This window comes from Rutidosis leptorrhynchoides, chromosome 4 (assembly GCF_046630445.1).
Source record: "Rutidosis leptorrhynchoides isolate AG116_Rl617_1_P2 chromosome 4, CSIRO_AGI_Rlap_v1, whole genome shotgun sequence".
NCBI lineage: Eukaryota > Viridiplantae > Streptophyta > Magnoliopsida > Asterales > Asteraceae > Rutidosis > Rutidosis leptorrhynchoides.
In genome coordinates, this window is record NC_092336.1 from 535,615,296 (window position 1) to 535,642,594 (window position 27,299).

The 27,299-nt window shown below is 34.5% G+C and overlaps 1 non-coding gene across 1 annotated transcript; it reads left to right on the forward strand.

The window, feature by feature from the left end:
* The first annotated feature begins 10,720 nt into the window (after window positions 1-10,720).
* Window positions 10,721-10,827, forward strand: LOC139846269 (small nucleolar RNA R71). The gene has a single exon (XR_011758995.1). It is a non-coding gene; the product is annotated as a small nucleolar RNA R71 (small nucleolar RNA).
* Window positions 10,828-27,299: the final 16,472 nt, after the last annotated feature.

Below are 27,299 nucleotides of genomic sequence, written 5' to 3' on the forward strand. Positions count from 1 at the left end.
CATAATTTTTGGATATAGTTTCATGTTCATAATAAAAATCAATTTCCCAGAATAACAACTTTTAAATCAAAGTTTATCATAGTTTTTAATTAACTAACCCAAAATAGCCCGCGGTGTTACTACGACGGCGTAAATCCGGTTTTACGGTGTTTTTCGTGTTTCCAGGTTTTAAATCATTAAGTTAGCATATCATATAGATATAGAACATGTGTTTAGTTGATTTTAAAAGTCAAGTTAGAAGAATTAATTTTTATTTGCGAACAAGTTTAGAATTAACTAAACTATGTTCTAGTGATTACAAGTTTAAGCCTTCGAATAAGATAGCTTTATATGTATGAATCGAATGATGTTATGAACATCATTACTACCTCAATTTCCTTGGATAAACCTACTGGAAATGAGAAAAATAGATCTAGCTTCAAAGGATCCTTGGATGGCTTGAAAGTTCTTGAAGCAGAATCATGACACGAAAACAATTTCAAGTAAGATTTCCACTCGAAATAAGATTGTTATAGTTATAGAAATTGAATTAAAGTTTGAATATGATTATTACCTTGTATTAGAAAGATAACCTACTTTAAGTAACAAAGGTTTCTTGATCTTGGATGATTACTTGGAATGGATTTAGAAAACTTGGAAGTAAACTTGCAATCTTGGAAGTATTCTTGATTTTATGAAACTAGAACTTTTGGAATTTATGAAGAACACTTAGAACTTGAAGATAGAACTTGAGAGAGATCAATTAGATGAAAAAAATTGAAGAATGAAAGTGTTTGTAGGCGTTTTTGGTCGTTGGTGTATGGATTAGATATAAAGGATATGTAATTTTATTTTCATGAAAATAAGTCATGAATGATTACTCATATTTTTGTAATTTTATGAGATATTTTATGCTAGTTGCCAAATGATGGTTCCCACATGTGTTAGGTGACTCACATGGGCTACTAAGAGCTGATCATTGGAGTGTATATACCAATAGTACATACATCTAAAAGTTGTGTATTGTACGAGTACGAATACGGGTGCGTACGAGTAGAATTGTTGATGAAACTGAACAAGGATGTAATTGTAAGCATTTTTATTAAGTAGAAGTATTTTGATAAGTGTCTTGAAGTCTTTCAAAAGTGTATGAATACATATTAAAACACTACATGTATATACATTTTAACTGAGTCGTTAAGTCATCGTTAGTCGTTACATGTAAATGTTGTTTTGAAACCTTTAGGTTAACGATCTTGTTGAATGTTGTTAACCCATTGTTTATTATAACAAATGAGATGTTAAATTGTTATATTATCATGATATTATGATATATAATATATCTTAGTATGATATATATACAGTTAAATGCCGTTACAACGATGATCGTTACATATATGTCTCGTTTCGAAATCATTAAGTTAGTAGTCTTATTTTTACATATGTATTTCATTGTTAATACACTTAATAATATATTTAATTATCATTTAACATAATTAACCAAGTGTATCAATATCTTAATATGATTCATATGTACCTAGTAAGACGTTGTTATAACGATAATCGTTATATATATATATCGTTTTTGAGTTTCTTAAATTAATAGTCTCATTTTTATGTATATAACTCATTGTTAAAATACCTAATGAGATACATACTTATAATAAAATCATGTTAACTATATATATAACCATATATATGTCATCGTATAGTTTTTACAAGTTTTAACGTTCGTGAATCACCGGTCAACTTGGGTGGTCAATTGTCTATATGAAACCTATTTCAATTAATCAAGTCTTAACAAGTTTGATTGCTTAACATGTTGGAAACACTTAATCATGTAAATAACAATTTCATTTAATAAATATATAAACATGGAAAAGTTCGGGTCACTACAGTACCTACCCGTTAAATAAATTTCATCCCGAAATTTTAAGCAGTTGGAGGTGTTGACGTATCTTCTGGAAATAAATGCGGGTATTTCTTCTTCATCTGATCTTCACGCTCCCAGGTGAACTCGGGTCCTCTATGAGCATTCCATCGAACCTTAACAATCGGTATCTTGTTTTGTTTAAGTCTCTTAACCTCACGATCCATTATTTCGACGGGTTCTTCAATGAATTGAAGTTTTTCATTGATTTGGATTTCGTCCAACGGAATAGTGAGATCTTCTTTAGCAAAAAATTTCTTCAAATTTGAGACGTGGAAAGTGTTATGTACAGCCGCGAGTTGTTGAGGTAGTTCTAGTTGGTAAGCTACTGGTCCGACACGATCTATAATCTTGAATGGTCCAATGTACCTTGGATTTAGTTTTCCCCGTTTACCAAATCGAACAACGCCTTTTCAAGGTGAAACCTTAAGCATGACCATTTCTCCAATTTCAAACTCTATATCTTTTCTTTTACTGTCCGCGTAGCTCTTTTGTCGACTCTGGGTGGTTTTCAATCTTTGTTGAATTTGGATGATTTTCTCGGTAGTTTCTTGTATTATCTCCGGACCCGTAATCTGTCTATCCCCCACTTCACTCTAACAAATCGGAGACCTGCACTTTCTACCATAAAGTGCTTCAAACGGCGCCATCTCAATGCTTGAATGGTAGCTGTTGTTGTAGGAAAATTCTGCTAACGGTAGATGTCGATCCCAACTGTTTCCAAAATCAATAACACATGCTCGTAGCATGTCTTCAAGCGTTTGTATCGTCCTTTTGCTCTGCCCATCAGTTTATGGATGATAGGCAGTACTCATGTCTAGACGAGTTCCCAATGCTTGCTGTAATGTCTGCCAGAATCTTGAAATAAATCTTCCATCCCTATCAGAGATAATAGAGATTGGTATTCCATGTCTGGAGACGACTTCCTTCAAATACAGTCGTGCTAACTTCTCCATCTTGTCATCTTCTCTTATTGGCAGGAAGTGTGCTGACTTGGTGAAACGATCAACTATTACCCAAATAGTATCATAATCGGGTAGTAGCAACTCACCAGGAGTATATATCTGTAAAGCCCTGGCCATGTCCAGCATGGACATTCTGTACATCCTACTGCCAAGGATAAACCTAAGAAATCTTCTATCATCTATTCTAAGTATATTTGTATCAAGTGATACAGTACTCATCAACTCAACACACCATTCCTTATATACAGGTCTACGAATGGTGAAAAGACGTTCCTAATCTGTAAAAGAAGAACTGCCATACCTTTGTACCAAAAGCTGTCTAACACGGTCAGCTAGATGGACTGTTTCCAATGGGGTCCAATCGATTACCCTTAGCACCTCTACATTTTTTGTTATCAATTTGAATTTGTTCCTTTGATATGTCTCGTAATCTCTCCATCTCCTATCAAATCTCAGATTAGGATGCAGAGTGTGCTCAGGAATCGTTGGGAATTCTACTGGCGGCCTCATTGAGAATACTATGAATTCATCAACAAACTGTACCGGATCATAATAAGGTATGTGCTGATCAGGCCGTTGTTGTGGTTCTTGTTGTGGTTCTTGTTCGTGTTGCATTTCTGGTTCTGGTTCTGGTGCTAGTGCTGGTCGTCTAGATGATGATGCTCCTGAACCTCCAGTATCGGCTTTCTGCAAAACACATTAAACACAAAATTTGTGCATCCAAATATGCATTAGTGTTAGCAAAATAACAACTTAAAACAATCACTATAACCTGTTAAATCAAAATTAAACTTATACACATTTTCACGATTTTTCACAATTCTACACTTTTCAAATAAGTACATATGAAAATGTATACAAAGTTCATAAGCATTTAACTCAAATAACAAGTCAAAATAGTCATTACTAATAATTAAACAAGTCTCAAATGGCAATTACATCAAATTAATCAAGTTCATGAATTTTGGACTTAAAAAGTCCACTTTAATCTCCAAAAATCATGTTTAGGATCAATGTTTGGATCATTTAACTATCTAAACATGTTACACTACTCAATTTAGCAATAATTCATGATAAAAATCGGCCATAACCTGTTTATATCAAAAAGCTCCAAATTGCTCAAGAACACAAACCCTAGATTTCTAAAAAATTTGAAGTTTTTGGCTTCAAATCATGTTAAATAGCATCAATCTAGGTTATACATGCATAAAATACTAACAATTTAACACTAATTATACTAGAAATTAACAAAATTGCATTAGGTAAAAAATTGGTAATTATCACAAAAACTAGGAATTTATAGAGTTTAGGGGTGTAATTTTTACCATTTTGCTGAAGAATGAGAATCTAGGCATGATTAGAGTAAGAAAAATGACGAATTACGGTGGAAAATTGCGAATTTTAGAGAGTATTTTGGGGTATTTTCGTGTATTTGTGTGTGTTTTTTGTGAAGAACAGCTCTCTGGCTCGTTTGTATCTGGCCTGGATTTTCTCCCCATGCGATCGCATGGCACCAAAGGCCAAACTCCATGCGATCGCATGGAGTCCCGGGTACAGTGTTTTCACTTTTTTTTTTTTTAATAAAACCTTATACTTTATAAAACATAAAATTAATTTAAAAATTAAAATTTTGTTTCTTTTTAGGATGAGGGCGTTTCGGATCGATGTCCTAATCCGTCCCTCGACAAAATTTTAAAATTTGTCAAATCAAAGCGTGGTTTTAAAAGTAAAGATTTTTGGGTTTTTTTAATGTTTTTGACATACTTTAATTCAATAAGATTAAAAATAAAGATAATAAAAGTTCTCGTCCCTCCCTTGGGTAAAACAATTTCGGTTCAATGACCTAGTCTTCAACTCACGACGAATTTTAAAAATCATATTTTTAACTTAGCGAAATAAAGTAAATTTTTGTTTTTAAATTCACACAACTTAAATTTAAAATGCATAAAATTAAAATTAATATTAAAAATTCACACCAAACTTAAATTTAATTTTTATTTTTATACATACAAACTTATATTAAAAATATTAATTTTCCAAATATTTACAATTTTAAATAAGTTTACAATATTAAATTAATATTAAATTATAAAAACATGGTAAAAATAAAATTAAAAATCTTTTTGGTCTTTTATCCCACTTTAATCAATCAAATATTATCAAAAATATGCGCCCCTCTTTTCGGTAAATTAATTTCGGTTCCATGACCTAATTTAACTCATGACGAATTTTTGAAATATTTTGGGTTGATTGATTAAAGATATTTATACCTTAAGAATAAACGTTAAATTTCGCAGTGATGTAATAAATTTTTGAATGATATCAATAATTTCGGTCGCCAAACCTAATTTTATTCAATACCAATTTAATACTTTATAGCGAACAAATTAGCGTTTATTATCAAAAGGTTAAAAATAAAAATAAAAAATAAAAACTGTACAGACTTACCTGTGAGATAGTATTCTTAGTGATATGATCTATCTCATTCATAAGATAGTCGGTTTAATTGATTTTCCATGGCTACATAGGCGTAACCTCGAGCATTCAGTGTTTTTTCTTCTAAATATATGAACGGTCCGTCTCTGCATAAAGTAACAAATTCGGTGTTTGAATAGGTTTGATTATTTGAACATTTACCTCCATGTGATCATTTTCCGCATTTGTGACATCTTTCTAGGTGTCGTGCTCTTCTTTTCGCTGCGGATTTTGATTTTCCTTTACCAAATTGTAACTTATTATCTTCGCATCTGGATTCTTTTCTTACTCCGTCCAATCTTTCTCTGATTACTGATACTATTTCACTCGGAAGTGTGTCATTATTACGTTTAGTGATCAAAGCGTGTAGCATTAGACCATGGTTTAGTTCACAGGAAGTCTTCATTTCGTAAAAACCTAAAAAAATAAAAATTCAGAATGGGGGGAGAAGACTAGTTCTTTAGGGTCTGCTAGGGAAAGACCATTCGTTTTCCATTTTCGAGAACTACACGAAAACAGAAAATCTAACTCTAACAGAAATACATATTATCCTTTAAAAGACTTGATTCTCCCCACACTTAGTTAGCTGTGGTATCGAAATTGTGATTAACTTCGTTGTTGACTTCCATCGGACTATCTATGTAATGTTTAACTCCGTGACCATTAACTTTAAATTCAATTCCATTTGAATTTATTAATTCTATCGTTCCGTATGGGAAAACTCTTTTGACTATGAATGGTCCAGACCATCTTGATTTCAATTTTCCAGGAAATAGCTTGAATCGTGAATTAAAAAGAAGAACTCTATCTCCTTCTTTAAATTCTTTTAAACTTCTGATTCTTTTATCATGCCATTTCTTCGTTCTTTCCTTATATATTAACGAATTTTCGTATGCTTCATGTCTTAATTCTTCTAATTCGTTTAGTTGACTTAACCGTAGATGTCCAGCTTCATGTAAATGCAAGATTAAATGTCTTCAAAGCCCAAAATGCTTTGTGTTCAATTTCTACTGGAAGATGACATGCTTTTCCATAAACAAGTCTGAAAGGTGTGGTTCCAATTGAAGTTTTGTAGGCTGTTCTAAATGCCCAGAGTGCATCCTCCAATTTAATGGACCATTCCTTCGGATTTGATCCTACGGTTTTTTCTAGAATACGTTTTAAAGCTCGGTTGGTATTTTCAACTTGTCCACTTGTTTGTGGATGATATGCGGTGGAGATTTTATGAGTTACTCCATATCTTTTAAGAACTTTCTCAAGTTGATTATTACAGAAATGAGTTCCCCGATCACTTATTAAAGCTTTCGGTGTTCCAAACCTTGTAAAAAGACGTTTTAAAAAGTTGACTACAACTCGTGCATCGTTAGTTGGGAGAGCTTGTGCTTCCGCCCATTTAGATACATAATCAATGGCTACGAGAATATAGAGATTATTATGAGATTTTGGAAATGGACCCATAAAGTCAATACCCCAAATGTTAAATACTTCACATACTTGAATGACATTTTGTGGCATTTCATCACGTTGACTTATTTTTCCGGCCCTTTGACAAGCATCACAGGATTTGCAAAGAAGGTGTGCGTCTTTGTAAATTGTAGGCCAATAGAATCCAGCATCATAAATTTTTCTTGCTGTTAGTTGAGGCCCATAATGCCCTCCTGTTGGTCCTGTGTGACAATGGTTTAAGATTTTACTAGCTTCATCTCCGAATACACATCGGCGTACTATTCCATCTGGACAACTTTTAAACAAATGTGAATCTTCCCAGAAATAGTGTTTTATATCACTGAAGAATTTCTTTCGTTTTTGGTACGACAATCCTTTTTCAAGGTATCCACATACTAAGTAGTTTGCATAGTCTGCAAACCATAGAATTTCATTATAATCTATCTTCAATAGATATTCATCAGGAAAGTTGTCTTGTATGGCCGATTCATTTAGAACTTCTAATTCGGGATTTTCAAAACGAGAAAGATGATCAGCGGCGAGATTTTATGCTCCTCTTTTATCTCGGATTTCAATATCAAACTCTTGTAAGAGTAAGATCCAACGGATTAATCTTGGTTTAGCATCTTGTTTTGAAAATAGGTATCTAAGAGCAGAATGGTCGGTATAGACCACCGTTTTTGCTAGAACAAGATATGATCGAAATTTGTCAAAAGCAAAAACAATAGCAAGGAGTTCTTTTTCAGTGGTTGTGTAATTCGTTTGTGCTCCTTGTAACGTCTTACTAGCATAATATATAGGTTGAAATCTTTTTTCAATCCTTTGTCCTAAAACGGCTCCCATTGCAAAATCACTTGCATCGCACATTAGTTCAAATGGTAAATTCCAATTTGGTGTTATCATGATCGGCGCATTAGTAAGTTTCTCTTTAAGAATATTAAAAGATTTGATGCATTCATCTGAAAAGATGAATGGAGCATCTTTTTCTAGGAGTTTATTCATAGGAGTGGCAATTTTAAAAAAATCTTTTATGAAACGTCGGTAAAAACCGGCATGCCCTAGAAAACTCCTAACTCCTCTAACATTGGTGGGATGTGAAATTTTAGCAATTACATCTACTTTAGCTCTATCCACTTCAATTCCTTCCTTTGAAATTTTATGTCCAAGAACGATGCCTTCTTTAACCATGAAATGGCATTTCTCCCAATTAAGTACTAGATTTGATTGTTCGCATCTAATAAGCATTCGTTCCAGATTAGCTAGACATGTTTCAAATGTATCACCGAAGACTGAAAAGTCATCCATGAAAACTTCCATGCATTCTTCTATCATGTCATGAAAAATAGCCATCATGCACCTTTGAAAGGTTGCAGGGGCGTTGCAAAGTCCAAATGGCATTCGTTTGTAAGCAAAAGTATCATAAGGGCACGTGAACGTGGTTTTCTCTTGATCTTCGGGTGCTATTGGAATTTGAAAATATCCGGAAAAACCATCTAGAAAACAATAGTAACTGTTTCCAGCTAATCTTTCCAACATTTGATCAATAAAAGGTAAGGGAAAGTGATCTTTTCTGGTGGCGTCATTTAATTTTCTATAATCAATACATACACGCTATCCTGTTACAGTCCTAGTAGGAATAAGCTCATTTTTCTCATTTGTAATGACAGTCATGCCACCCTTCTTAGGCACGCATTGAACGGGGCTTACCCATGGACTATCAGAAATTGGATAAATTAAACCTGCATCTTGCAGTTTAATAATTTCTTTCTTAACTACATCTTGCATATTAGGATTTAGTCTTCGTTGGCGTTGCACATACGTTTTATGACCTTCTTCCATAAGGATTTTATGTGTGCAATACGAAGGACTTATTCCTTTAATATCATGAATCTTCCATGCAATGGCTGGTTTATGAGCTTTCAACACAGAAATGAGTTGAGATTTTTCATTTTTAGTAAGAGAAGACGATATTATTACAGGTAATTCAGATTCACCATGTAAATAAGCGTATTCCAAATGGTTTGGAAGTGGCTTTAACTCTAATGTCGGTGGTTCTTCTATCGATGATTTATATCGATATCTGTCTTCTTCTTTTAGCATTTGAATTTCTTCTGTTGTTGGTTCATATCCATTAGCTATTAGTGTAGCTAACATTTCAGTTTCATCAATTGGTTCAGTACCTTCTCCTAAAGAATATTCTCCTGTTCCTTGTAACTCTGGAAATTCTTCTAACAATTCTGCATGTGAATCTATAGTTTGAATATAATAGCATGTATCATCTGCAGATTGCGGTTGTTGCATTGCTCTATCAACTAAAAAGGTAACACTCTCGTCCTCTATACTTAGGGTCAGTTTCTTACCAAACACGTCTATCATTGCTTTAGCCGTGTTTAAGAATGGTCTTCCTAATATGAGAGGAACTTGAGAATCTTTTTCCATGTCCAGAACAACAAAATCTACTGGAAATACTAAAGTACCAACTTTAACTAGCATGTTCTCCATTATCCCTCTAGGATATTTTATTGATCGATCGGCTAGTTGTATGCTTATTCTTGTTGGTTTCAATTCTCCAAGGTCTAGTTTAGCGTATAGTGAATACGGCATTAGATTTATACTAGCACCTAAATCTGTCAATGCTTCTATTGAACTAAGACTACCCAGAAAACATGAAATTGTGAAACTTCCTGGATCAGATAGTTTTTTTGGTATCTTATTTAACAGCACTGCAGAACAATTAGCATTCATAGTAACAGCCGAGAGTTCTTCCATTTTCTTTCTATTCGAGATTAGATCTTTCTGAAATTTAGCATATCTAGGCATTCCTGAAATTACATCAATGAAAGGCAGATTTACATTTATCTGTTTAAACATATCCAAGAATTTGGATTGCTCGGCTTCAAGTTTCTCTTTTTTCATCTTACTCGGGTAAGGAAGTGGTGGTTGGTATGGTTTAACATAAGGTTTAGCCTTAACTGTGTTATCTTCATTAACCTTTTCAACTACCGGTTCTTTTTCCTTATCTTGTTCAGGTTGTGGTTCTTGTGGAGTAGGAATAGTTTCATCAGAAGTTACAGGTATTTCAGGTGGTTTAAGTGTTGTACCACTTCTTGTAGTAATGGCTTTAGCTGTTTCATTCCGGGGGTTAGCATTTGTATCACTAGGTAAACTTCCCAGTTTTCTTTCACCTATTAACCTTGCTAGGTTACTTACTTCTTGTTCCAAGTTTTGAATAGAAGCTTGTTGATTTCTAAATACTTGAGCATTTTGTTCATTCGTTTGTTTCTGAGATGTGAAAAACTGCGTTTGAGTTTCAACTAGCTTTGTCATCATATCTTCTAAATTCGGCTTTTTATCATCGGGTTGTGGTGGTTTGTTTTGAAAATTAGGTCTTTGCTGGTTGTAAGTATTATTGGATACTTGTTGATTGCTAGGACCTTGTTGGTTGTTGTATGGAATATTTCGGTTATAATTCTGGTTTTGATTGTAAATCGGTCTTGGCGGTTGATAATTATTCTGATAATTATTTCCAGGCCTTTGGTTTAGATATGAAACATTCTCTCTTTGTTCCATTGTTAGTTCAATACTGAGACAATCTTTTGTCAAATGTGGTCCTCCACACTGCTCACAACTAATTCGTATTGAGTGTATATCCTTAATCATCTTTTCCATTCGTCTCTCGACAGCATCTATCTTCGCAGAAATGGAATCTAAGTCATGGCTAGAATCGGCTCTAGCTGCTTTAGATGATCTAACGATATCTTTTTCTTGGTGCCACTCATGTGAGTGGGAAGCAGTGTTATCAATAATTTTGTAAGCATCAGTTTCGGTTTTCTTCATAATAGAGCCACCAGCTGCTATATCTATGTCTTTTCTTGTAGTGATGTCGCATCCTTGGTAGAATATTTGTACTATTTGATAGGTGTCTAAACCATGTTGCGGACATCCTTTTAATAACTTTCCAAATCTTGTCCATGCCTCATATAGAGTTTCATTCAGTTTCTGTGTGAACGTAACAATTTCTCCTTGAAGTCTTACGGCTTTAGATGCAGGAAAGAATTGTTTAAGAAATTTTTCAACTAAAACGTCCCATGTATCAATCGCCCCTTCAGGTAACGATTCTAACCAATCTTTAGCTTCTCCCTTTAAAGTCCAGGGAAATAACATGAGATATATCTGTTCATCCTCAACTTCTCTTATTTTAAATAGTGTGCAGATCCTATTAAAGGTACGAAGATGTTCGTTTGGATCTTCCTTCGGCGCACCACTAAATTGGCATTGATTAGTCACCATGTGTAGAATTTGTCCTTTGATTTCATAATCTGGCGCATTAATGTCTGGATGAGTAATTGCGTGACCTTGGCCAGTGCGTTTAGCTCTCATTCGGTCTTCCATACTTAAAGGTTCCAGATTCTCCATAATTGAATTTGTTGAATCGGAATCACTAGAGGATTCTGATTTAATGGTTCGTTCCTCAACAATCTCTGTTTGAATGATTGGTGGTTCCGGAGGAAAATTTAATGGTTCAGGATCTACGAATTGTCCCTGAATATTCTCCGGATTCTCAATTGTGAGGTCGGGTTCAAAAAATGGATTATCGGAAATTTGAACTGGAGTACTTGGTCGACTGGATGACGATTCTAAAGAAAAATCAACGGCGGTAATATTTGCTAGATGTCTTGATCTAGTTACAGGTGGTGAACGTACAAAAGGTGGTGAACGTCTTGCTCGGTGCATTCACTGAATATCCTATTAGTTTTTAAAAGGAAAGAAATATTATATAAGTTATCCAATCAATAGACTTTTCTGATTTTGCCCACGTTTCGAATAGCCAAAAGATGCAGCAGAGGGGCAGGATTCGTTTGGTCTCAATATAATTGAGTACTGTTTGGCTCCAATAACCCGGTCCACGTACAAATCCAACTATTACTACGAACCAGAAAATTTTGATGTCTATCAATTTAACCACTTAAAATAATTTTTCGTAATTTTAAGAAATATTAGATAAGAAGTAGAATAAAAATTTATGTCCTAAAAACTAGAATGGCGAGAAATAAGAAAGAAAAAGAGCGCGTCGAAAAAGGTCGAAAAAGAAAAAGATTGAAAAAGGTGTCGAAAAATGAAAGAAACAGAGAATGACTATAAAACTTAAAAACACTCGACTAACCCAACCTTATTACTACCACTAACTTAAAATTATAATCGCAAATTGAGATTACTAATTGGAATGATAATTGATACATAGGTAAAAGGCGTCTAAAAATATTAAAGCTTACAGGTAAAACTATATCCCAAATGGAAATGACTTAAAAAGGTACTAAAACTTAAAAAGACGTCGCAAAATTCTAAAGCACTTTAATCTTAGTCTAAAGAAAAAGCACTTAAGGGATTTTACGGCAAAGCCTAAAAATCTAAATAAAAAAAATAACTATGGCAAAAACTATGAATTAATAACTAAATACGAGCGAAAAATACAAATATTACGCTAAAACAATTAAAAAGGGACAAAATATAAAAATATACTAAAAGTTGTAAAAAATTACAATTTTTATAAAAATATTATTTTTATATTATTTATTTAATAAAACTATTAATTTTACAATTTAAATAAACTAATTAAACTAAAAATACAAATTAAATAAATAACACTAAATTAAATTATATAATATATAACCCTAATTAGGGTTTAAATATAATAATAATAATTATAATCCGTAATTAATGAAGGCTGCAGTCAACTGTGGCGTGTCAGACGGGCTCATGCGATCGCATGAGTCCTAAGCTACCCGGCCATGCGATCGCATGGGCTAGGGTTTCGGGCCACAGAGTGGGCTGCTACAGTACAGGACTCGAGTTTTAATATATTTTTTTTATTTTCTGTTTTTGCTGTAAAATATATTTATAAAGTTGAAACAGAAATATATTTATAAAATATTAAAGTTATATTTTTACAAACTAAAAAATAGAAATAAAGAAACTTTATAAAACTTAAATATTTACCTAACTCTTAAAAATATTTATATTTTTGTTTTTCTTTTTATATTTTTGAATATTTAAAACGTATTTTTACAAAAGCGTATTTTTTTTATAAAAGTAAACTAAAAAGAAAAATCTTTTTTATATATATATATTAGCGTTGCGCTTCCGGCTTTTAAGCTAGATTGTCCCCGGCAGCGGCGCCAAAAATACTTGATAGTTAAAGCTAAGGGGTATAAAATACTATTAATTTTACTAGGAAAAACTATTAAATACGATACAATTTTACACAAGATATTTATTTATTTATAGAATGAATATACTTAAACCTTGCTACAATACTTATAGGCAGTGTACCTAATCGTACAGTAGTGTAGTTTTTAGTAAGTCCGGTTCGTTCCACAGGGAAAATCTTTAAACAAAGCTTAACGCTATATTAGTTTAAATTTATAAAAATACAAATATATATATATAAGTAATATTATTATTATAAAGGGAGGTTTTTACCGTCTAATGACCGGTTTGTCGATTTTAAAACTTTAGTCGCAGTTAAAACCTAAATGTAAAATATTAAAAATAAATACAGGACTTAATTTAAAGCGTAAAGTAAATAACGATAATGAAATTGTGATAAATAAAAGTGCGATAAAATAAACTTGCGATAATTAAAAAGTACGATAATTAAAAGTGCAATTAAATACAATAACAATAAATAAAAGTGCGATAATTAGAAGTGCAATTAAATATAAAATAAAGGAAATTAAATATGAAATAAAAGAATTATGCTTATTTAAACTTCCGTAATCATGATGTTTGACGTGTTGATTTTAGTTTTATGCCCATGGGTTAATTGTCCTTTGTCCTGGATTATTTAATATCTCCATCTAGTTTTTATCCATAATAGTCCATCAGTCATAAATATAAAGTGGAGTGTCCTCGTCAAATTATCCTTATACCCGAAGTTAAATATTCCAACTAATTGGGGACTTAAACTGTAACAAGGTTTTAATACTTTGTTTAATAATTACACCAGGATGTCGACTGCGTGTAACCCAAGGTTTTAATACTTTGTTATCAATTATGCCAAGTGTCCTTGTACATAATTTCACCCCTGTTTTAATAATTCTAGTGGTTATTAATCCATTCCCGTGTCCGGTTAAATGAACGATTATTCGTACATATAAATACCCTGCCCATCGTGTCCGATTGAGTGTATATGGTTATTTATAGGGACGTCCAATTGTAAATCTTTATATTAAAATTAACAAACTATCATTTAGTTAAACAAATATAAAACCCATTAATAGCCCATAGTCTAATTTCCACAAGTGTCGTTCTTTTGTTCAAACCCCAATTATGGTACAAAGCCCAATTACCCAATTTTAGTAATTAGTCCAACATCATGATTACTTCGTTTTAAATAAGCATAATAATAACTTAGCTACGAGACATTAAATTTAAAAGGTTGAACATAACTTACAATGATTAAAAATAGCGTAGCGTTACACGGACAGAATTGCGACTTACACCCTTACAACATTTGCTAACATACCCTTATTATTAGGAATTAAAATTAAAATTAAAATTAAAATATAAATATAAATATTACGTATAGATATATTGAGATAGAAAAAGATGTGTTTTTGTGGTGCACCAAAGCTCGATTTTTATAGGCATGTGGGCTGGAACTGTGCACCATGCGATCGCATGGATTTATGCCTTCCAGGCCATACGATCGCATGGCCAGCTGGGGAGAGCCACATTTGGTTGTTTTCTTCTGCCGACGTTTATTTAAATATAATATAATATATATATTAATTTTAAGAATTAATTATATATTATATTATATTCATATGCATAGTTGACTTGTAATTTTTAGTCCGTTGCGTCGAGCGTTGAGAGTTGACTCTGGTCCCGGTTCCGGATTTTCGAACGTCCTTGCGAATAATTTAATATCTTGTACTTTGCATTTTGAATCTTGTACTCTTGTAATTTTGAGACGTTTCTTATCAATAATTGGAACCTTATTGATTGTATTTTGTACTTTTGAGCTTTTTGGTCGTTTGCGTCTTCAATTCGTCGAATCTGTCTTTTATCTTCACCTTTTATTATTTAAACGAATATCACTTGTAAATAGGACAATTGCAACTAAAAGCTTGTCTTTCTTGAGGAATAATGCTATGAAATATATGTTCGTTTTTAGCATTATCAGTTGCCGGAAGGTGTAGATGATATGACGGTTTTTTGTGATGCTTCTTTGAATGGGCTCGGGTGTGATGCTTCTTTGAATGGGCTCGGGTGTGTTCTAATGCACCGAGGTAAAGTCATTGCTTACGCCTCTTGTCAATTAAAGGAACATGAAAAGAGATACCCGACTCATGATCTTGAATTAGCGGCGGTGGTTCATGCTTTGAAAATTTGGCGCCACTACTTGTATGGTATCAAGTGTACGATTTATTCGGATCACAAGAGTTTGAAACATCTTTTTGATCAAAGGGATTTGAATTATCGTCAACGTAGGTGGATGGACGTGGTGAAAGATTATGATTGTGAAATACTTTACCATCCGGGCAAGGCGAATGTAGTCGCGGATGCGTTAAGTCGAAAGAGTCAACATCCGGCGTTACGATTGGGATTGTTACGTATGATTATTACTAACGATTTTCTTGAAAAACTTGGTGTGATTCAAATAGAGGCTTACGTTCACAACAAGCATGCGGAACGAATTGTGGGGCAATCGGAATTCATTACGATGGGTTCGCGTGGTTTGTTGTCTTTTCAAGAAAGAGTGTGGGTGCCTAAGATGGGTGATTTCCGAAAGGTGCTTCTTGATGAGGCACACAAGTCTAAGTATTCCATACATCCGGGTGTGACGAAGATGTACCATGATTTGAGGAAAGATTATTGGTGGCCGGGCATGAAACGCGACGTTGTTAAGTTTGTTGAGCAATGCGTCACGTGTTTGCAAGTTAAAGCGGAACACCAAAAGCAGTATGGTAAGTTGCAACCGCTAGAAATTCCGATGTGGAAGTGGGAGCATATTACCATGGATTTTATTACCAAGTTGCCGAAAACGGCAAGAACCCAATTTGACACTATTTGGGTGATTGTCGATAGATTGACGAAGAGTGCATTGTTTCTTCCTATTAAAGAAGCAATTACATCGGAGGCACTCGCGAAGATGTTCATTAAGGAGGTGATATCGAGACACGACGTTCCCGCGTCTATTGTTTCGGATCGGGACACGCGTTTTATTTCTCGATTTTGGAAGAAGTTTCATGAAGATATGGGTACGAGGGTGAATATGAGCACGGCGTACCATCCTCAAACGGACGGTCAAACCGAACGTACGAATCAAATGTTGGAAGATATGTTACGTGCGTGTATTATTGATTTCGGTGGTAGTTGGGATGAACATTTGCCTTTGGTGGAATTCTCGTACAATAATAGTTTTCACACTAGTATTGGAATGCCGCCATATGAGATGTTATATGGTAGAAGGTGTCGGACCCCGATTTGTTGGGGCGAAGTGGGTCAAAGGGAAGTCGGGAGCACCGACTTGGTATTGGAGACAAATAGTAAAATCGATATGATTCGGGCTCGTTTAAAGGCGGCGCAAGATAGACAAAAATCTTATGTCGATAAACATAGGCGACCGATCGAGTTTCAATAAGGTGATATGGTAATGCTTAAGGTTTCGCCATGGAAGGGTATTATTCGATTTCGAAAACAGGGAAAGTTAGCTCCTTGGTTTATTGGGTCATTTAAGGTTTTAGCTCGTGTTGGTGAAGTTGCATATCGATTGGAATTGCCCGAAGAACTTGCGGGGATCCATAACACATTTCATGTTTCCCATCTTCGTAAGTGTCTTGCGGATGATTCCTCATGGATGCCATTAGACGAAATTGAGCTAAACAACAAGTTAGAATATGTTGAAGAGCCGATTGCTATACTTGATAAGAAAGTGAAAATGTTGCGTAACAAGGAGGTGAGGACCTTTAATGTTCAATGGCATCATAGTAAAGGTTCCGAGTTTACATGGGAGCCCGAAGAATTTGTGTTGGTTTATCTTCCCTCTTGTCATGCGGCTTGGATCGCGAGGACGCGCTCCGATGTAAGTGGGGGAGAGTTGTAAGACCCGAATATTTTTCCTTGTACATATGTATAATTAAGTTACTTGTATAGTGGAGGTTTCGTTGTATACTTTAAAAGGGAAAAGGATTCTGGCCAGGCCATCTGCGCGCCGCGCCAAAAGCTGCTGACAGCTCATCTTCCTTTTTAATTAATTATGGGTGAGGGATTTTTGGTAATTCACTTGGGATCTGACTTTAAGGCTTGGAATCAGTTGTTGGAGCCTCATTTACTCCATCTTCAACAACCCTTATCACTCCCAATTTATTATAGAGAGAGAGTAAGATCCTAGTGTGAGAAAGCTCAAAATAAGGAAGAAGAAGCTCGAATCGGGTCTAAGTGCAAGCTTTAAAGTCGTTCATCTTCCCTCTAGATACGTTTTGGTGGTAGTGGTATGCTCTAATCTTGATTTGTTGATTTTATTTTGATTAAGGGTTAGGGTTTGGGGTAGATGATGAACTTAAAACCCATTTGTGGGTGAATTGGGGGTTTTGGGTGAAATTGGGTCGAGTAGACTCAAAAATGACTAACTAGGGTTTTCAAAGTGTTAAATTGATATTTATGAACTTAAATTAGTTAGTAAATTGCTAGCACACCTATATATATGTAAATGGGCGTTGTGTGGGTTAGTGGATGACCCGAAATGGGTGTGTTGACTTTAATTGGTCAAATGGGTCAAAATGGACCTAAGTTAGTTAATGTTTGTGATTAATGCATAAACCTAGTGTTGAAATGTGTTTTAAACCTATCTTGGCTAATGTTAGGGTTTTGGGTGTGAGTTGACCCAATTTTAAGGTTAAGTGTCCAAATGGGTCAAAACGACCTAGTGATGGTGAGTGTTGCGAGTCTGACCAACTTGAATGGATGTTGATTATGTGTACATTGTAATAGGTGTGTTACCTTGAAGTTTCAAGCTTGGTTTATCGATTCACCGAAGGTGTAAAGTGAGTGGAATGATTATACATGTGTGTATATAATGTATCTATTTGTAGGGTGGGGGATGGGGCAGGGTATACGTGTCTATACCACCAAGAGTTAGTGATATATTTCGTTGTACACTAACGATGGATATTTCGTTGTCCAAATTGCCCAAGAGTTAGTGATATATTTCGTTGTACACTAACGATTGCTTGAACGGATATTTCGTTGTCCGTGTCGCCTAGGGGTTAGTGATATATTTCGTTGTACACTAACGGTTGTTACAAACACCGATGGGAAATTCGAAGTACCATTCTCTTGTGTTATTGGTTAACCATGATTACGCGTTGTAGTGTAGCATGTTAAATTATTCGGGTTATATATATGCTATTGTTGTGCTAGCTTGTGATCTTGGAGGGTTTAGAGTTATACTTGCGATGGTATGCTATACATATTGCTAGCGTGTATAAGGTATTTGTGTAAGTGCTTTACAAGTAGGTATATTATATATGTATATGTATAATTATTGCATTCACTAAGCGTTAACTTACCCTCTCGTTGTTTACCTTTTTAGGATCCGGCGCGAATAAGGGCAAAGGTATTCGCTTGGATTAGTGGCTCGGGGATTATAGCTTTTTGGAAGTTCGACCGAGACTTGGGTAGTTTAACCCCAAACACCATGCTCGATGTGTCGTTTGACATTTAAACTTTTTGTGGTCGAAACTCGCATTATGTATTAAACTTGTATTTTGGGTCGTGTGGGCCCCACTTCATAAAACTAATTTTATCAATGAAACGTGTTAGTTTTACATGTATGAGTATGTGGTTGAAAGCGTTTTATCTAATTATGTCGGGAAAAGGTCAAACATTTTCGTGTAATTGACTTCCGGAGACAGCGGGCTGTCCAGGTGATTCTGCGCGCCGCGCGAATACCTGGCGCGCCGCGCCACCAACTGAACAACATAAAAAAATTTTTATTTCACATTTTACGCGGGTTGTTCGTGGTTTGGTTTGGGTTGTTACAACTCGTCCATGAAACAACTGAGAAGATTGTCCAAATTCAAGCAAGGCTCAAGACGGCCCGTGATCGTCAAAAGAGCTATGCCTATCTTAAGCGTAAAGATCGCGAATTCCAAGTAGGTGACCGAGTGATGTTAAAAGTCGCACCTTGGAAAGGTGTAATCTGTTTCGGAAAGCGTGGGAAGCTAAATCCGCGACAATTGGTCCTTTTGAAGTCTTGGAGCATGTTGGACCCGTTGCTTACCGTTTGGATCATCCGACTCAGTTGAGCGCAGTTCATCCCACTTTCCACGTGTCGAATCTGAAGAAATGTCTTGCTGAACCAGAACTTGTGTGACAACCCGAAAATTTTCGACCAAATTTAAACTTAATCTTTATATGTTTCTGACACGATAAACAAAGTCTGTAATATTGATTCTCAAACTTTTTGAACTAATGTTATATATTCATTTAACCTTTGACTATTGACCGACGATTCACGAACATCTATTTGTATGTATATATATATATATATATATACAATAAGTTGAAATATTAATTATTCATAAATAACTTGCAATGTGTATTTAAAAACTGATTTATGTATATTAAATAAAGATATATACATATATATAATTTCAAGTTATTTAGTAAACGATAGTAACATTCGTTTATTGATTCGATTGATATTTAGATAAGTTAACTAAAACATTTAAGATGAACAAGTAAAACACTAATTTACTACAGTATTTTCGAATTGCTACAGTACCCGAAAAGCTACAGTATTTTCGAAAATCACTATTTGCTACAGTAAAAATCATTTTGTTACAGTGTTTTTTCGAAAATCACTATTTGCTACAGTAAACACTATTTGCTGCAGTGAAAATATGTCGACAAACAAGAAAACAAAACATATTAGGTGCGTACCATCTGGCCATGCAATCGCATGGCAAATGGGCATGAAACCCATGCGATCGCATGGGGATCAATCTCAGCAAACATCTATAAAGCTAGCACATTTCTGCTTCGACACACACACACATAAATTACTTACTCTGTATTATATTATTATTATTATTATTATTATTATTATTATTAAGATTATTATTATTATTAATCTTATTATTATTATCAGTAGTATTAATATTATTATTATTAGTATTATACATAAAATACTACGACGAAGTACTGCTCAAATGATTTCAAACCGAGTTTTCAAATGAGTCAAAGCTAAGGAAACTATGGGTTATAGCTATAGAGATTATGGGTAATGTTCATGGGTATTGTTCGCAAGTCAAACCTAGTGTTTATCATCTCCGTTGCGTCTATGTACTTTCCTACAATATTGAATCACAATATTGATACGTGAGCATTCATATCTTATCTTTTATATATTAATAGGGTATCCATGTCTAGTGCTCGAGTATATATGTTTATGCATGCTTGTATGCTTTAATTTTGTCGTTAGATAGTTTATGATGAATCACGAATTTGATACATATGCTACTGATATAAAATATATGATATGCATGTTTTTGAAAATTTGGCGAAAAATTATTAACTTTTCATGTAGAAATCGCGTGATTTCGATGAACGGATTAAAAGATATGGTCAACTGAGTTATGGTTAACGTTAATTGAAATTGTGTTTGAAACTATAAATTAATATTTAAACAACTTGTCTATGAGATTGATAAATTGGATTTTTAGATATTACAAATCGAGTAAATGAATTTCTATATAAGGCACATTTTGTTTTGTTGATCAATTGTCAAAGTTGACTGTATTATCATGTTTTAAAAGCTTTATAAACACTAGAATCTAATTTTACAAGTATTGGAAAAACTATGTGAAATAATAAAATATGTTCGATTGTCATGATAATTCAAATATAATATAGCTCCTGAAATAAATAATATTTTGAGTTTGATAAACTATAAATTCGTTCAATTATCAAGACTTATATAATGTTAATAAACATGTATAGATTTAAAGGTCATATTGGGTCAGGTTGACTTTTGAGATGATTTTTGTTAACTTTTGCATGTCGGTCTCGAGCATTAGGATTGTGATACACTATGACCTGACCTAGCTTGTTAGACATATATTGACCAACATATGTTCTCTAGGTTGAGATCTACGGTTATTTTGCATTCCGAGTTTCGGTCACATTTCGGTGAATGACCTTATGTGCTGCTAAGGTGAGTTTCATATGCTCCCTTTTTAATTGCTTTTGAAATCTATATTTTTGGGCTGAGAATACATGCACTTTATTTTGAACGCAATGGATACAAGTACATACTAAATTCTACACCGAGTTTAAACCGAAAATCCCTTAGCTTTGGTAAACTAGTAACTGCCAGTTATAAGAACTGGTGGGCGCGAGTAGTTGTATATGGATCCATAGGGCTTGACATCCCCGTCTGTTCAAGGTATAGAAACCCTAGCCTGAACTATAAAATAGACGTATGCTATTTGAGTTTAGTACACGTTGATTTGCGTGTATTGTACATGTTGGTTGTATGTATGTTAAAACAGGGGTACTTATTATATGTACGTTAAAGTTTAGTTACCAGGGTGCTCAATCTTGTAGAATATTTTGATAAACGTTTCTGGATGAAACAACTGAAATCTTGTGATCCACATTTATGTACAAATTATGCGCAACATTAAAACTATGAACTCACCAACCTTTGTGTTGACACTTTTAAGCATGTTTATTCTCAGGTTCCTAGAAGTCTTCCGCTATTTTCTTATATGTGATACAAGCTATGTGCATGGATTCATACATGCTTTATTCGAGAAAATGTTGCATTCACAAAATTATCACCATGTATCTTATTTTGACTGCATTATCAACGAATGTAATATTGTAAACTATTATTTACAGTGATTGTCTATATGTAGAAATCATCAAACGTCAAAAACCTTGGAATTTGATATTCAATTATGGTGTGCCTTTTCAAAAGAATGCAATGTTTACAAAACGTATCAAGTAGAGGTCAGTACCTCACTGTGAAATCGATGAATGATGTATTCGTCCAAAAGGGATTTGGACGGATCATCACAACTTGTCATACCTCTTGAAGAACTTATGATTGATGACAAACTCCACTTCGTGGAAGAACCTGTTGAAATTATGGACCGTGAGGTCAAAACCTTGAAATGTCACAAAATTCCAATTGTCCGAGTCCGTTGGAATGCTAAACGAGGACCCGAGTTCACTTGGGAGCGAGAGGATCAAATGAAGCAGAAGTATCCTCACCTCTTCACAACTCTACCGTCTACCTCAGCTTAAAATTTCGGGACGAAATTTTCATTAACAGGTGGGTAATGTAACGACCCGATTTTTTTGACTTACTTTTGTGCTTGTTACTTTCTGTGAAACTGCGTATTTGTGTGTACTGTGTTGGTTTATATTCTGGGATCTTATTTCATGTTAATTACTTTCGTTAATACCATACAACGTGCCATTAAGTACTTAGTTACTTAACTTGACCCTCGAATGCTTTATGACCGTTAGTGTCACTTGACCTTTAGAACGACCTATATGTTTTGGTACACGTTTAACTTTTGTCGTAATTGGAATATTACGACTACGTAATACTAATTGTTATTTCCTAATAACAATTACTTGGGTTTTTGGTTGCTTAATTACGTTTAGTAATTTACTTATGCTCACTAGTTAGTCTTGTTGGATTTTCTACCTTATTGGACTTTAGCCCACCCTACTCTAGCTAATGGACTATTTAATTAGCCCAATTTTAATAAGTTTATGACCCATATAAATGTAGGACAAAAACCCATTTATAAGAGCCAACATACTAGCATTTTTTTTCACCATTATCACAAATGTTGCATGCGATCCTAATAATAAGTACCACCTTTAGACCACCACTAACCAAAACGCAAAAAGGTGTCCCCCTTGTCCCCCCAAACCCCATGACCAACCATCCCCAAATCCCCTGTAAATACCAAGCAAATCTCATCCATTTTACACTTGATCTCATTCACATTTTACACACACTTACTCCCTAATTCTCTCTAGTCTTTCTCACTCTAAAAATTGTAAGTTTCAAATTTTCTTCTTCTTCTTCTTTTCTTCTTATTTTCGACATCATCATCATCACTAAAGGATCAAGATTTTTAACTTCTTGATCTTGTTATATCTTGAAGATTCAAACTTTGATTTTAATCCTTCAAGAACATGAAAGATTCAAGCTTTCTAGCTTTGAATCTTCATTACTTTTGTTGGATCTAAATTTTCTAGCTTATGATCCCTTTATTTTGTTAAAAAGATCAAAACTTGTGTTTATGATCTTCATGAAACTTGAAGATCTAGCCTTTTGCTTTAAGGATCTTCAAGAACATTAAAGATCCAAGCTTTCTAGCTTAGGGTTTCATTATTTTATTAAAGATCTTAGCTTTTTAGCTTATGGTCTCATTACTTTTACTAGATCTTAGGTTTCTAGCTAATGGTCTCATTGATCTTGTAAAGATCCAAGCTTTTTAGCTTAGGGTTTCTTAATACTTGAAGATCTAAGTTATTATTGTAGATATCACTTGCTTGGAACCTTTTTATGAATTTTATGGTGATAAAAATCAAGTCTTCATCATCTCATATGATGAAGATGCATAAAACTGTGTCAAAAGGACAAAGGTTGAAGCTTTATTGTGTTTATGCAATAAAGAGACAACCTTGATGTTCAAAACTTGTAGAATGTTAGCTTTTACTCTTAGTTGTGTGTTGATGGTTGAAACTTGGTCAAAGCGATGCTAAAACATCAAAGAGTTGTACACTTGAAGCTTACACGCATCAAGGATGAGAACCGTGATGAGCATCAAGCACCAAGAAACCCACCGGAGCACTTGTTTGCTATTTTTCGGGGACTGATCAGACTCCTAGGACTTCTGAAAAATTGATTTTCAGATAGTTCGGTTCGAGTAGATGACTTTTCGTTTAGGACTTGCCTAAATCCGATATCGGTTTAGGATTTATAGTCTTCCGAAAATCACTACGCCCTTGTAACGACGTGCTGAAAATTCTGACCTACTCGCTCTTGAACCGTCGGCACGGTCAAACGACATCGAGTTAGGATCTGAAAATTGTACAGCAGTTAGATAACTCACATACGGAGCCTTGGCCACTGACCACGCGTCTTTTCTGTTTTTATAGAGGTCGTAGCAGCTGTCTGAAGTCAGCCTTTTGTTTCGATCTCTATTATTGTTGAAAACTTACTTTAGCTTTTACGAATAATGATGATGATGATGATACTTAAGACTTAACTTATTCACTTTTAAACTTTTGGGGACAATATACTGACTTAGTGACCTTTGACTTAGGTTGACGACCTTTTGGACCGACTTACTACCTGCATACTTTTCATATCGACTTTTACTGCACATTCACTGTGAGTTATAGCTTCCCTTTTAACTTTACTATTTTTGGGACTGAGAATACATGCGCTTTTTATGTTTTACATACTAGACACGAGTACTTAAACTTTATATATGTGTGGGTGACATAACGGCACAAAGATTCCACTTAGCTCGGTAACGTTTAGTCATTGGTTTATGAACCGGTGAACGCGAATCTTAGATATGGATCCATAGGTTTTGACATCCCTACTCGGGCTAGTCGCGCTAGCATTCAACGGGTATTTAATACTTCGTAAACAGACGCACTCGCCAAGTGTACTTTAGGGGGTAATATTACGTTAAGTTAGTTACCGGGTGCCCACGGATAAGCATATACTTTTCATATTGTTTTGAATACGAAATCTCGTGGTCTACATTACATTACTGATTACAAACAAACTATAGCTCACCAACATTCGTGTTGACCTTTTAAGCGTGTATTTCTCAGGTGCTTAGACGTTGTTGCTTCCGCTGTTAGACTTGCTGTTATAGACTTGCTGTTACAGACTCGCTGTGTTAAACTTCCGCTGCATTACTTAGAGATGTCTCAATCATGGAACTTTTATTTTGCATTCGCAACTTATGTTATTTTGAATAATGACTTTGTAACGACCTTTGTGTCACGTTATCTTTTGTAAAACGTTATCTTTTCATGAATGCAAAACTTGTTTTAAAACAGCATGTAGTATTATACCGTGTAATGGACCTGTTGTTGGCGATTCGTACATGATAGTTTTGTACGGGGCGTGACAATGACTTCACGGTAAAAACTATTATTTCGAGGATAACCAAAACATGAACCTCACCCGCTCAACTAGTAAGAACAATAATGATTTTTACCTTTGTTGCTCGGTTAATTTTCACTAAATGCTTATGAAACATCTCAAGATAGTTTGGCGGTTGGATCCTATGTTTCTTCTTAGGGATTTCAGGTTTATACTTCAATAGAAGTATATCTTTAGGTAGTCATTGAAAAGGTTTGAAATGATCACGGAATACGTGGATTAAACGTGTACATATTCATAAAAATACTCTTCTTCTCTAATAGCCTAATAAAAACATTAACTCGCTTGCGATTAAGTGAATATATCCAGTAACAAATGCAAAGTATAAATATTTCCATAAAACATATAGCAATAAATTTGATATTTGACTCGAGATTTTATATTGATAACAATATTGTGTAATGAAACAGTTGACTTGTAAATAAGATATTATTACATATTTTGAATTTTTATATTAAAAAACATTCAATATATAGTATATAAAATTTAAAAGTCAATGAAAGTTTTATTAGTAACTGTGGAGCCCTCGTTTCGCGCCGGGAGCTCCGTTTTTTCGACATCTAACATTGAAGGGTTGTTCCTTTTGTGAAAGTTGCTTCTTTTAGCGTTCTTTTTTTTAAGTTAGTTGATCTATTTTGTAAAAAAAGAATGTTTTTCGACATCTTTTGGTAGCATTGAATGATTGTTCCTTTTATGAAAGTTGACTCTTTTATCGTTGAAAAAAAATGGTAGTTGATTTTTTTGTAAAAAAGAATTTTTTTCGACATCTTTTGATAACATTGAAGGGTTGGTTCTTTTACAAAAGTTGCTTCTTTTATCGTTGGAGACAAAAAAAAAAGAAGTAAAATGACGAAAATCCCCCTGATTACTATTGATGAATAGTGCTACAGGGTTTTGTCTTTTAGATAGTATAGTAAGAGCGCTCCCAACCATGACAAGGTTTCTTTCAGGACTAACCAACCATTCAGCGCCACATCAGCACCTCTATCCCACTTTCTTCCCAGGACTAAACATGGACTAAACACTCCCAACAGTGACACTCCTTCCTCACCCACTATATTAATTAATTAATCAATTGTACAACACTTATAGCAAAAAGTACCACAAAATTTAGCCCAGTCCGTCCACAAATATGCTATGAACGGACGAAGTGGGGGACGGAGGAGCTGGGCGAGACCCTGGGCGGAGGCCTGGACTAGCTCGTACCATCAGTGCCCAGGCTGGGAGAAGCTGGGCGGCCCTCAGGACTAACCATTGGGACCAGCCTAATAAAATAAAGCGATTATATATTGAGAGGCCATCAAATTCTATCAATTTGTGTTTTTAGGGGGAAATTGGCTCAAATACACTTTTTTCAATGTTTTCGTTCAAAATACACTTTTTGAAAAAAAATTATCTTTTTACACCATTAGGTCGACCAACAATATGGTCGACTACCCTTTTAACTTGGTCGAATACCTCATTTTTCAAGGTGGTCGACCAAACTTCATTCAGAGCATGGTCGACTACCACCTCAATTACACATGGTCGACCACAATGCAAAAAAACATCGCGGGCGACCAATGAGTTGGTCGACTTCCCTAGATTCAGGTTTCACGCATCCCGAAATCTGCAAAATCCGTACAAGTCTATTAACAGTTTTTAGTGACACTTTTTCTAGCATACATGATGGCATTCATATAGTCTGTGCGTAAAACATATATGAATTTCCACCTCTTAGAAAACAAGTTAGCCATTATTTTAAAAACACTTTCTTTATAGGTGGGTGGTAGTCATGTTTTTAACACTCAAAAGGGGAGGTTGAATTGTTGGGTGGTAGTAAAATTGTTGAGGTGTGGAGACATTAAACAAGCTGGAAAAAATGTCACTAAAAACTGTTAATAGACTTGCACTGATTTTGCAGATTTTGGGATGCTTGAAACTTGAATCAAGGGAAGTCGACCAACTCATTGGTCGCCCGCGTTGTTTTTTTGCTTTGTGGTCGACCATGTGTAATTGAGGTGGTAGTCGACCATGTGTAATTGAGGTGGTAGTCGACCATGTTTACATGGAAGTCGATCATGCTCTGAATGAAGTTTGGTCAACCACCTTGAAAAATGAGGTGGTCGACCAAGTTAAAAGGGTAGTCGACCATATTGTTGGTCGACCTAATGGTGTAAAAGGACAATTTTTTTCAAAAAGTGTATTTTAAACGAATTTTTTTTTTTAAAAAAAAAAGTTTATTTTGGCGAATTTCCCGTATTTAGGTCACCATATGTAGAAACGATTTTATATGCAACTC